This window comes from Pseudophryne corroboree, chromosome 4, assembly GCF_028390025.1.
Source record: "Pseudophryne corroboree isolate aPseCor3 chromosome 4, aPseCor3.hap2, whole genome shotgun sequence".
In the NCBI taxonomy this organism is placed as follows: domain Eukaryota; kingdom Metazoa; phylum Chordata; class Amphibia; order Anura; family Myobatrachidae; genus Pseudophryne; species Pseudophryne corroboree.
This window is the reverse complement of record NC_086447.1, coordinates 118,146,732-118,161,112: the sequence shown is the minus strand read 5'-3', so window position 1 is coordinate 118,161,112 and position 14,381 is coordinate 118,146,732.

The following is a 14,381-nucleotide window of genomic DNA, read 5'->3' as shown; positions in this document are numbered from 1 at the left end:
TCTGACGAGTCCTCTCCTGCCTGGGATTCCTCCGATGCATCCTTGAGTGTAACGCCTACTGCTGCTGGCGCTGCTGTTGTTGCTGCTGGGAGTCGATCGTCATCCCAGAGGGGAAGTCGGAAGACCACTTGTACTACTCCCAGTAAGCAATTGACTGTCCAACAGTCCTTTGCGAGGAAGATGAAATATCACAGCAGTCATCCTGCTGCAAAGCGGATAACTCAGGCCTTGGCAGCCTGGGCGGTGAGAAACGTGGTTCCGGTATCCACCGTTAATTCAGAGGCAACTAGAGACTTGATTGAGGTACTGTGTCCCCGGTACCAAATACCATCTAGGTTCCATTTCACTAGGCAGGCGATACCGAAAATGTACACAGACCTCAGAAAAAGAGTCACCAGTGTCCTAAAAAATGCAGTTGTACCCAATGTCCACTTACCACGGACATGTGGACAAGTGGAGCAGGGCAGACTCAGGACTATATGACTGTGACAGCCCATTGGGTAGATGTATTGCCTCCCGCAGCAAGAACAGCAGTGGCGGCACCAGTAGCAGCATCTCGCAAACGCCAACTCGTTCCTAGGCAGGCTACGCTTTGTATCACCGCTTTCCAGAAGAGGCACACAGCTGACAACCTCTTACGGAAACTGAGGAACATCATCGCAGAATGGCTTACCCCAATTGGACTCTCCTGGGGATTTGTGACATCGGACAACGCCAGCAATATTGTGCGTGCATTACATCTGGGCAAATTCCAGCACGTCCCATGTTTTGCACATACATTGAATTTGGTGGTGCAGAATTATTTAAAAAATGACAGGGGCGTGCAAGAGATGCTGTCGATGGCCTGAAGAATTGCGGGCCACTTTCGGCATTCAGCCACTGCGTGCCGAAGACTGGAGCACCACCAAACATTCCTGAACCTGCCCTGCCATCATCTGAAGCAAGAGGTGGTAACGAGGTGGAATTCAACCCTCTATATGCTTCAGAGGATGGAGGAGCAGCAAAAGGCCATTCAAGCCTATACATCTGCCTACGATATAGGCAAAGGAGGGGGAATGCACCTGACTCAAGCGCAGTGGAGAATGATTTCAACATTGTGCAAGGTTCTGCAACCCTTTGAACTTGCCACACGTGAAGTCAGTTCAGACACTGCCAGCCTGAGTCAGGTCATTCCCCTCATCAGGCTTTTGCAGAAGAAGCTGGAGACATTGAAGGAGGAGCTAAAACAGAGCGATTCAGCTAGGCATGTGGGACTTGTGGATGGAGCCCTTAATTCGCTTAACCAGGATTCACGGGTGGTCAATCTGTTGAAATCAGAGCACTACATTTTGGCCACTGTGCTCGATCTTAGATTTAAAACCTACGTTGTATCTCTCTTTCCGGCAGACACAAGTCTGCAGAGGTTCAAAGACCTGCTGGTGAGAAAATTGTCAAGTCAAGCGGAACATGACCTGTCAACATCTCCTCCTTCACATTCTCCCGCAACTGGGGGTGCGAGGAAAAGGCTAAGCATTCCGAGCCCACCCGCTGGCGGTGATGCAGGGCAGTCTGGAGCGAGTGCTGACATCTGGTCCGGACTGAAGGACCTGCCAACGATTACTGACATGTCGTCTACTGTCACTGCATATGATTCTCTCACCATTGAAAGAATGGTGGAGGATTATATGAGTGACCGCATCCAAGTAGGCACGTCAGACAGTCCGTACATATACTGGCAGGAAAAAGAGGCAATTTGGAGGCCCTTGCACAAACTGGCTTTATTTTACCTAAGTTGCCCTCCCTCCAGTGTGTACTCCGAAAGAGTGTTTAGTGCAGCCTCTCACCTTGTCAGCAATCGGCGTACGAGGTTACTTCCAGAAAATGTGGAGAAGATGATGTTCATCAAAATGAATTATAATCAATTTCTCCGTGGAGATATTCACCAGCAGCAATTGCCTCCAGAAAGTACACAGGGACCTGAGATGGTGGATTCCAGTGGGGACGAATTAATAATCTGTGAGGAGGGGGATGCACACAGTGAAAGGGGTGAGGAATCGGAGGATGATGATGAGGTGGACATCTTGCCTCTGTAGAGCCAGTTTGTGCAAGGAGAGATTGATTGCTTCTTTTTTTGGTGGGGGCCCAAACCAATCAGTCATTTTAGTCACAGTCGTGTGGCAGACCCTGTCGCTGAAATGATGGGTTTGTTAAAGTGTGCATGTCCTGTTTATTCAACATTAGGGTGGGTGGGAGGGCCCAAGGACAATTCCATCTTGCACCTCTTTTTTCTTTCATTTTTCTTTGCATCATGTGCTGTTTGGGGACTATTTTTTTGAAGTGCCATCCTGCCTGACACTGCAGTGCCACTCCTAGATGGGCCAGGTGTTTGTGTCGGCCACTTGGGTCGCTTAGCTTAGTCACACAGCGACCTTGGTGCGCCTCTTTTTTCTTTGCATCATGTGCTGTTTGGGGACTATTTTTTTGAAGTGCCATCATGCCTGACACTGCAGTGCCACTCCTAGATGGGCCAGGTGTTTGTGTCGGCCACTTGTGTCGCTTAGCTTAGTCACACAGCGACCTTGGTGCGCCTCTTTTTTTCTTTGCAACATGTGCTGTTTGGGGACTATTTTTTTGAAGTGCCATCCTGCCTGACACTGCAGTGCCACTCCTAGATGGGCCAGGTGTTTGTGTCGGCCACTTGTGTCGTTTAGCTTAGTCACACAGCGACCTTGGTGCGCCTCTTTTTTTCTTTGCATCATGTGCTGTTTGGGGACTATTTTTTTGAAGTGCCATCCTTCACCAATCAGTAATTTTCACCATTAATGCTCATTGCAGTATATTTACCTATGCTTACCTTTCCAGAAGGAGTCCGGAGTCGTTCAAGCCGGTTTTCTTGTTTCTCTTTTATGAATATACTTATGTATAATAATTCATAAACTGATAGAGAAAACAAGAATCTCCAAACTTTCGCTCTGATTAATGTCAGACATCAATACTCGCTTCAATCCCAGTGGGTGTGCGGACAAACTTTCTGCCACCTACTTATACTAAGTGAGTCACATATCGTCATATTGTTATTTAATTCTTTTTTTAACCACATCTGCTGATTAATACAGCATTATTCCTGTTTTTGTTTTTTGTTTTTTCGTCTGATATTTAATAAAAGTTACGTTTTATTCTTACATCCATACTATAAATATTCCAATTTCATCAATAAGTTAATTGATATAAAGTGTGCCCCAGAGAGACACTAAAACAGTCTTCCTTTTGCTTCCTTGCAAAAAAAACCTTTCACCACTCCTAGATGGGCCAGGTGTTTGTGTCGGCCACTTGTGTCGCTTAGCTTAGCCATCCAGCGACCTCGGTGCAAATTTTAGGACTAAAAATAATATTGTGAGGTGTTCAGAATAGACTGAAAATGTGTAAATTATGGTTATTGAGGTTAATAATACTATGGGATCAAAATGACCCCCAAATTCTATGATTTAAGCTGTTTTTGAGGGTTTTTTGTAAAAAAACACCCGAATCCAAAACACACCCGAATCCGACAAAAAATTTTCAGGGAGGTTTTGCCAAAACGCGTCCGAATCCAAAACACGGCCGCGGAACCGAATCCAAAACCAAAACACAAAACCCGAAAAATGTCCGGTGCACAAAACACAAAACCCGAAAGTGCTGCCAGTACACATTATGTCACATTGTAGTGCTGCCAGTACACATTATGTCACATTGTAGTGCTGCCAGTACATATTATGTCACATTGTAGGTCTTCCAGTACACATTATGACACATTGTAGGGCTGCCAGTACACATTATGACACATTGTAGTGCTGCCAGTACACATTATGTCACATTGTAGGGCTGCCAGTACACATTATGTCACATTGTAGTGCTGCCAGTACACATTATGTCACATTGTAGGTCTGCCAGTACACATTATGTCACATTGTAGGTCTGCCAGTACACATTATGACACATTGTAGTGCTGCCAGTACACATTATGTCACATTGTAGTGCTGCCAGTACACATTATAGTATGTCACATTGTAGTGCTATCAGTGTATATTATGTCACATATTAGGTCTGCCAGTACACATTATGACACATTGTAGGGCTGCCAGTACACATTATGTCACATTGTAGGTCTTCCAGTACACATTATGACACATTGTAGTGCTGCCAGTACACATTATGTCACATTGTAAGTCTGCCAGTACACATTATGACACATTGTAGTGCTGCCAGTACACATTATGTCACATTGTAGTACACATTATGACACATTGTAGTGCTGCCGGTACACATTATGACACATTGTAGGTCTGCCAGTACACATTATGTCACATTGTAGGTCTTCCAGTACACATTATGTCACATTGTAGGTCTTCCAGTACACATTATGACACATTGTAGTGCTGCCAGTACACATTATGTCACATTGTAGGTCTTCCAGTACACATTATGTCACATTGTGATGCTGCCAGTGTGGTACAGTGGTAAGTACGGTTCTCGGTATATGGGTTACTCACTGACCTTTCTTGATCTGGATGGCTCCTGCTTCAGGTTCACTAGATAATAGCGGGGGTATTTAGACACGGATCAAGGGGGTCATTCAGACCTGGTCGCTTGCTAGAAGTTTTTTGCAGTCCTGCAATCAGATAGTCGCCACCCACCAGGGAGTGTATTTTAGCTGTGCAAGTGTGCGATCGCATGTGCAGCCGTGCGGTACAAAAACAATTTTGTGCAGTTTCTGAGTTGCCCAGGACTTACTCAGCCGCTGTGATCACTTCAACCTGTCTGGGGCCGGAATTGACGTCAGACACCCACCCTGCAAACGCTTGGACACACCTGCGTTTTTCCAACCACTCCCTGAAAACGGTCAGTTGCCACCCACAAACGCCTTCTTCCTGTCAATCTCCTTGCGATCGGCTGTGAGAATGGATTCTTCGTAAAACCCATCGCACAGCAAAGATCCACTTTACACCCGTACAACGCGCCTGCGCATTGCAGTGCATACGCATGCGCAGTTCTTCTGACCTGATCGCAGCATTGCAAAAAATGCTAGCGAGCGATCAGGTCTGAATGACCCCCCAAAACTGTGCGATGACACCTCCGGCCACACAGAAGCCAGTTTATTTGAATATGGAAGAGGTAAGTTAGGTGAGGGAACAATACCCGTATGGCGGGTACACAACAATCAAATGTAACACGTTTATGCAGAAGATCTGAGTGCAGCAATAATCCTTCTTAACAATTCTGCCAATAACATCTGCAGTTCTGTAATACTGATAATTACGGCACATATACCACTTTGAAGTACTGGTAGTCAATAACACACGTCACTCTGAAAACACCAAATACAATAGCATTTATCACAATGTAAACATTCTACTCTATGGTCATGGGTAACTTCCCAACCTAATAGTACTTTAACCATGCAGTTTATAAGTGTCTTTTAGCATAACACTGAAGTAGTTCTCTGTATCAATGTTCCTGGGGCAGAGTTCCAGTATACCTGAGCTCAGGGTAGAACAACAGTTTCCCAATATATATGTAAATGTGGCTGAAATAGGGATATATATATTCATATATATAAAATCCCAAAGTATAAAGTTAATTATGAGAATGAACACAGTGACAGGTGTGTTCCCGGGCGGTAATAATACACTTTTCCTCCCAAACTGGTAAGTGCTTCTCCATAAATTGGTGTAAGTTTCCTTTAATTTAATAACAGACTGATTGTCCCATAACTGTCCCAAACACTCCCCATGAATGGTTTGACCAGGGCCCCAGGCTTGCAGGTACTCACTCAGTCCCAGTGTATGTACTGGTTACTCTAGCCTCCCACATACTGCTGCATCCAGCTGCGGTATCTCTCTCTGTGTACAGGGCTTCCCAGTCAACACCAGCTGTTAATAACACACTGATATGGGGCTTCCCCTGTTTTCTGTGCCGTACCTCTGGGGCTGCTCTCCTCTGGTCGCGTTGACACTGTTACTAGAAAGGACCGCGTGGCATGGATTCCTCTGGTCACCATCACCCTTCTCCTGGCGCGCTTTCCCCTCTGTTCCGCCACCGGTTACCGCTGACACTCCGCACTCTGTCACCTCTACCTGGATCATGCTGCTGCGCACCTAGGACACAGGACCTTGCTCTGTAATCCCACTTTGTCTGAGGCTGCAATCACACTCTGTCTGAGGTTCCCTCCATTCTGACCCCACACGCATCACCAGTACTGGCTTCTGTGATCCTGTCAGCAGCACACATGGGTCCTCTCTGAGTCTGCAAGCACGAGCAGGGGCATATATCACCTCCAAATGTAATCAAGATGTACTGGCGCCGGCTGAATTTCAAATGATGAGCAGATAAGTGGTTTCAATATAGAAAACTTTTACATACATTTATTACACATATATTAAAAATCTAAAAATATGAAAACAAGGCTTCAAAAAGAAGATATATCATAAATATAGACACAAGTCTCTGACTTAGTGGAGTCAGTTGCGTGAATAAAATTTGACCACTTGTATCCCATTCATAAGTATAAGTACTTGCTTCTGACTAGGGCTTATTTCTCCATACAGTCCTCAGTATATTTAAGTGTGGATATTACCCGTTCTCTTATGAGTGGTCCCCAGGGGTCTCAATTGCAGTTGGAGATCCAGTAGCAGTGGGGAAATGTCCCGGGTTTCCAAAGAGGAACACTTGTAAGGATCCAATGGGAGTGTATAAGTCCAATTGTTGCCAGAATGAATGAAGGTAGCAATAGGTACAATGCCAGCGGTGAGTAAGAAAGCTCAACGCATTTCGCTGGTCTTAGTGGCTGCCAGCTTCCTCCACATCCAGGGTTCCCCCTCTTGGAGGAGCCAATCAGGTGCAACCTAGGAGACTTGTGCATGTTCAGCAGTATAACACTCTCAGCTGCATTAACCCATGCTGTCCCTGTAGTTTCTCCTAGGGAAAAAGCTGTGCTGTGTTATGTATAGACAACTCCAGCAATATTCAAGCAGACATGCTGTGACTTGTAGTTTCACAAATTCCAGGGTACTACACCAGTACACATTATGTCACATTGTAGTGCTGCCAGTACACATTATGACACATTATAGGTCTTCCAGTTCACATTATGACACATTGTAGTGCTGCCAGTACACATTATGACACATTATAGGTCTTCCAGTTCACATTATGACACATTGTAGATCTTCCAGTACACATTATGTCATATTGTAGTGCTGCCAGTACACATTATGACACATTGTAGTGCTGCCAGTACACATTATGTCACATTGTAGGTCTTCCAGTACACATTATGACACATTGTAGGTCTTCCAGTACATGTTTTGTCACATTGTAGTGCTGCCAGTACACATTATGTCACATTGTAGGTCTTCCAGTACACATTATGTCACATTGTAGGTCTTCCAGTACACATTGGGCCTAATTCAGACCTAATCGTAGATGTGCTAAATTTACCACATCTACGAGCAGCTTCCCTGACATTCAGGGGGACGCCCAACACAGGGCTTGTCCACCCCGCATGTCAGGCCCTACCCCGCCGCACAAGTACAAAAGCATCGCACAGCGGTGATGCTTTTGTACTTGAAGAGTAGCTCTCTGCCAGCGCAGCTCCGAAAATGCACAGCAGCGATCAGGTCTGAATTAGGCCCATTATGTCCCATTGTAGTGCTGCCAGTACACATTATGTCACATTGTAGTGCTGCCAGTACACATTATGTCACATTGTAAGTCTGCCAGTACACATTATGTCACATTGTAGTGCTGCCAGTACACATTATGTCACATTGTAGGGCTGCCAGTACACATTATGTCACATTGTAGTGCTGCCAGTACACATTATGTCACATTGTAAGTCTGCCAGTACACATTATGTCACATTGTAGTGCTGCCAGTACACATTATGTCACATTGTAGGGCTGCCAGTACACATTATGTCACATTGTAGTGCTGCCAGTACACATTATGTCACATTGTAGGGCTGCCAGTACACATTATGTCAAATTTTAGTGCTGCCAGTACACATTATGTCACATTGTAAGTCTGCCAGTACACATTATGTCACATTGTAGTGCTGCCAGTACACATTATGTCACATTGTAGTGCTGCCAGTACACATTATGTCACATTGTAGTGCTGCCAGTACACATTATGTCACATTGTAGTGCTGCCAGTACACATTATGTCACATTGTAGTGCTGCCAGTACACATTATGTCACATTGTAAGTCTGCCAGTACACATTATGTCACATTGCAGTGCTGCCAGTACACATTATGTCACATTGTAGGGCTGCCAGTACACATTATGTCAAATTTTAGTGCTGCCAGTACACATTATGTCACATTGTAAGTCTGCCAGTACACATTATGTCACATTGTAGTGCTGCCAGTACACATTATGTCACATTGTAAGTCTGCCAGTACACATTATGTCACATTGTAGTGCTGCCAGTACACATTATGTCACATTGTAAGTCTGCCAGTACACATTATGTCACATTGTAGTGCTGCCAGTACACATTATGTCACATTGTAGGACTGCCAGTACACATTATGTCACATTGTAGTGCTGCCAGTACACATTATGTCACATTGTAAGTCTGCCAGTACACATTATGTCACATTGTAGTGCTGCCAGTACACATTATGTCACATTGTAGGGCTGCCAGTACACATTATGTCACATTGTAGTGCTGCCAGTACACATTATGTCACATTGTAGGTAGAGATGAGCGGGTTCGGTTTCTCTGAATCCGAACCCGCCAGAACTTCATGTTTTTTTTCACGGGTCCGAGCGACTCGGATCTTCCCGCCTTGCTCGGTTAACCCGAGCGCGCCCGAACGTCATCATGACGCTGTCGGATTCTCGCGAGGCTCGGATTCTATCGCGAGACTCGGATTCTATATAAGGAGCCGCGCGTCGCCGCCATTTTCACACGTGCATTGAGATTGATAGGGAGAGGACGTGGCTGGCGTCCTCTCCATTTAGATTATAAGAGACTGAGAGAGATTTACTGGAGCTGACTAGGAGGAGTACTGTTACTGTAGAAGTGTAGAGACTGAGTGGAGAGAGTTTACTAGTGAGGACAGTGCAGTTTACTTTATAATCCGTTCTCTGCCTGAAAAAAGCGATACACAGCACACAGTGACTCAGTCACATACCATATCTGTGTGCACTGCTCAGGCTCAGGCCAGTGTGCTGCATCATCTATTATCTATATATAATATTATATATATCTGTCTGACTGCTCAGCTCACACAGCTTATAATTGTGGGGGAGACTGGGGAGCACTACTGCAGTGCCAGTTATAGGTTATAGCAGGAGCCAGGAGTACATAATATATTATATAGTGAGTGACCACCAGACACACAGTGCAGTTTATTTAATATATCCGTTCTCTGCCTGAAAAAAGCGATACACACAGTGACTCAGTCAGTCACATACCATATCTGTGTGCACTGCTCAGGCTCAGGCCAGTGTGCTGCATCATCTATTATCTATATATAATATTATATATATCTGTCTGACTGCTCAGCTCACACAGCTTATAATTGTGGGGGAGACTGGGGAGCACTACTGCAGTGCCAGTTATAGGTTATAGCAGGAGCCAGGAGTACATAATATATTATATAGTGAGTGACCACCAGACACACAGTGCAGTTTATTTAATATATCCGTTCTCTGCCTAAAAAAAGCGATACACACAGTGACTCAGTCAGTCACATACCATATCTGTGTGCACTGCTCAGGCTCAGGCCAGTGTGCTGCATCATCTATATATATTATATATCTGTCTGACTGCTCAGCTCACACAGCTTATAATTGTGGGGGAGACTGGGGAGCACTACTGCAGTGCCAGTTATAGGTTATAGCAGGAGCCAGGAGTACATATTATATTAAAATTAAACAGTGCACACTTTTGCTGCAGGAGTGCCACTGCCAGTGTGACTGACCAGTGACCTGACCACACTGACCACCAGTATAGTTAGTAGTATACTTATATTGTGATTGCCTGAAAAAGTTAAACACTCGTCGTGTGACTTCACTTGTGTGTTTTTGTTTTTTTTATTCTATAAAAATAAAACTCATTCTGCTGACAGACAGTGTCCAGCAGGTCCGTCATTATATAATATATAATATATACCTGTCCGGCTGCAGTAGTGATATATATATATTTTTTATATCATTTATCATCCAGTCGCAGCAGACACAGTACGGTAGTTCACGGCTGTGGCTACCTCTGTGTCTCTGCACTCGGCAGGCAGTCCGTCCATAATTGTAATACCACCTAACCGTGGATTTTTTCATTCTTCTTTATACATACATAGTTACATAGACATCTTCTCTTTATCAACCAGTCTATATTAGCTGCAGACACAGTACAGTACGGTAGTTCACGGCTGTGGCTACCTCTGTGTCTGCACTCGGCAGGCAGTCCGTCCATAATTGTATACCACCTAACCGTGGATTTTTTTCAGTCTTCTTTATACATACATAGTTACATAGACATCTTCTCTTTATCAACCAGTCTATATTAGCTGCAGACACAGTACAGTACGGTAGTTCACGGCTGTGGCTACCTCTGTGTCTGCACTCGGCAGGCAGTCCGTCCATAATTGTATACCACCTAACCGTGGATTTTTTTCAGTCTTCTTTATACATACATAGTTACATAGACATCTTCTCTTTATCAACCAGTCTATATTAGCTGCAGACACAGTACAGTACGGTAGTTCACGGCTGTGGCTACCTCTGTGTCTGCAGTCGGCAGGCAGTCCATAATTGTATACTAGTATCCATCTCCATTGTTTACCTGAGGTGCCTTTTAGTTGTGCCTATTAAAATATGGAGAACAAAAATGTTGAGGTTCCAAAATTAGGGAAAGATCAAGATCCACTTCCACCTCGTGCTGAAGCTGCTGCCACTAGTCATGGCCGAGACGATGAAATGCCAGCAACGTCGTCTGCCAAGGCCGATGCCCAATGTCATAGTACAGAGCATGTCAAATCCAAAACACCAAATATCAGAAAAAAAAGGACTCCAAAACCTAAAATAAAATTGTCGGAGGAGAAGCGTAAACTTGCCAATATGCCATTTACCACACGGAGTGGCAAGGAACGGCTGAGGCCCTGGCCTATGTTCATGGCTAGTGGTTCAGCTTCACATGAGGATGGAAGCACTCAGCCTCTCGCTAGAAAAATGAAAAGACTCAAGCTGGCAAAAGCAGCACAGCAAAGAACTGTGCATTCTTCGAAATCCCAAATCCACAAGGAGAGTCCAATTGTGTCGGTTGCGATGCCTGACCTTCCCAACACTGGACGTGAAGAGCATGCGCCTTCCACCATTTGCACGCCCCCTGCAAGTGCTGGAAGGAGCACCCGCAGTCCAGTTCCTGATAGTCAGATTGAAGATGTCAGTGTTGAAGTACACCAGGATGAGGAGGATATGGGTGTTGCTGGCGCTGGGGAGGAAATTGACCTGGAGGATTCTGATGGTGAGGTGGTTTGTTTAAGTCAGGCACCCGGGGAGACACCTGTTGTCCGTGGGAGGAATATGGCCGTTGACATGCCAGGTGAAAATACCAAAAAAATCAGCTCTTCGGTGTGGAGGTATTTCACCAGAAATGCGGACAACAGGTGTCAAGCCGTGTGTTCCCTTTGTCAAGCTGTAATAAGTAGGGGTAAGGACGTTAACCACCTCGGAACATCCTCCCTTATACGTCACCTGCAGCGCATTCATAATAAGTCAGTGACAAGTTCAAAAACTTTGGGTGACAGCGGAAGCAGTCCACTGACCAGTAAATCCCTTCCTCTTGTAACCAAGCTCACGCAAACCACCCCACCAACTCCCTCAGTGTCAATTTCCTCCTTCCCCAGGAATGCCAATAGTCCTGCAGGCCATGTCACTGGCAATTCTGACGAGTCCTCTCCTGCCTGGGATTCCTCCGATGCATCCTTGCGTGTAACGCCTACTGCTGCTGGCGCTGCTGTTGTTGCCGCTGGGAGTCGATGGTCATCCCAGAGGGGAAGTCGTAAGCCCACTTGTACTACTTCCAGTAAGCAATTGACTGTTCAACAGTCCTTTGCGAGGAAGATGAAATATCACAGCAGTCATCCTACTGCAAAGCGGATAACTGAGGCCTTGGCATCCTGGGTGGTGAGAAACGTGGTTCCGGTATCCATCATTACTGCAGAGCCAACTAGAGACTTGTTGGAGGTACTGTGTCCCCGGTACCAAATACCATCTAGGTTCCATTTCTCTAGGCAGGCGATACCGAAAATGTACACAGACCTCAGAAAAAGAGTCACCGGTGTCCTAAAAAATGCAGCTGTACCCAATGTCCACTTAACCACGGACATGTGGACAAGTGGAGCAGGGCAGGGTCAGGACTATATGACTGTGACAGCCCACTGGGTAGATGTATGGACTCCCGCCGCAAGAACAGCAGCGGCGGCACCAGTAGCAGCATCTCGCAAACGCCAACTCTTTCCTAGGCAGGCTACGCTTTGTATCACCGGTTTCCAGAATACGCACACAGCTGAAAACCTCTTACGGCAACTGAGGAAGATCATCGCGGAATGGCTTACCCCAATTGGACTCTCCTGTGGATTTGTGGCATCGGACAACGCCAGCAATATTGTGTGTGCATTAAATATGGGCAAATTCCAGCATGTCCCATGTTTTGCACATACCTTGAATTTGGTGGTGCAGAATTTTTTAAAAAACGACAGGGGCGTGCAAGAGATGCTGTCGGTGGCCAGAAAAATTGCGGGACACTTTCGGCGTACAGGCACCACGTACAGAAGACTGGAGCACCACCAAAAACTACTGAACCTGCCCTGCCATCATCTGAAGCAAGAAGTGGTAACGAGGTGGAATTCAACCCTCTATATGCTTCAGAGGTTGGAGGAGCAGCAAAAGGCCATTCAAGCCTATACAATTAAGCACGATATAGGAGGTGGAATGCACCTGTCTCAAGTGCAGTGGAGAATGATTTCAACGTTGTGCAAGGTTCTGATGCCCTTTGAACTTGCCACACGTGAAGTCAGTTCAGACACTGCCAGCCTGAGTCAGGTCATTCCCCTCATCAGGCTTTTGCAGAAGAAGCTGGAGACATTGAAGGAGGAGCTAACACGGAGCGATTCCGCTAGGCATGTGGGACTTGTGGATGCAGCCCTTAATTCGCTTAACAAGGATTCACGGGTGGTCAATCTGTTGAAATCAGAGCACTACATTTTGGCCACCGTGCTCGATCCTAGATTTAAAGCCTACCTTGGATCTCTCTTTCCGGCAGACACAAGTCTGCTGGGGTTGAAAGACCTGCTGGTGACAAAATTGTCAAGTCAAGCGGAACGCGACCTGTCAACATCTCCTCCTTCACATTCTCCCGCAACTGGGGGTGCGAAGAAAAGGCTCAGAATTCCGAGCCCACCCGCTGGCGGTGATGCAGGGCAGTCTGGAGCGACTGCTGATGCTGACATCTGGTCCGGACTGAAGGACCTGACAACGATTACGGACATGTCGTCTACTGTCACTGCATATGATTCTCTCAACATTGATAGAATGGTGGAGGATTATATGAGTGACCGCATCCAAGTAGGCACGTCACACAGTCCGTACTTATACTGGCAGGAAAAAGAGGCAATTTGGAGGCCCTTGCACAAACTGGCTTTATTCTACCTAAGTTGCCCTCCCACAAGTGTGTACTCCGAAAGAGTGTTTAGTGCCGCCGCTCACCTTGTCAGCAATCGGCGTACGAGGTTACATCCAGAAAATGTGGAGAAGATGATGTTCATTAAAATGAATTATAATCAATTCCTCCGCGGAGACATTGACCAGCAGCAATTGCCTCCACAAAGTACACAGGGAGCTGAGATGGTGGATTCCAGTGGGGACGAATTGATAATCTGTGAGGAGGGGGATGTACACGGTGATATATCGGAGGGTGAAGATGAGGTGGACATCTTGCCTCTGTAGAGCCAGTTTGTGCAAGGAGAGATTAATTGCTTCTTTTTTGGGGGGGGTCCAAACCAACCCGTCATATCAGTCACAGTCGTGTGGCAGACCCTGTCACTGAAATGATGGGTTGGTTAAAGTGTGCATGTCCTGTTTTGTTTATACAACATAAGGGTGGGTGGGAGGGCCCAAGGACAATTCCATCTTGCACCTCTTTTTTCTTTTCTTTTTCTTTGCATCATGTGCTGATTGGGGAGGGTTTTTTGGAAGGGACATCCTGCGTGACACTGCAGTGCCACTCCTAGATGGGCCCGGTGTTTGTGTCGGCCACTAGGGTCGCTAATCTTACTCACACAGTCAGCTACCTCATTGCGCCTCTTTTTTTCTTTGCGTCATGTGCTGTTTGGGGAGGGTTTTTTGGAAGGG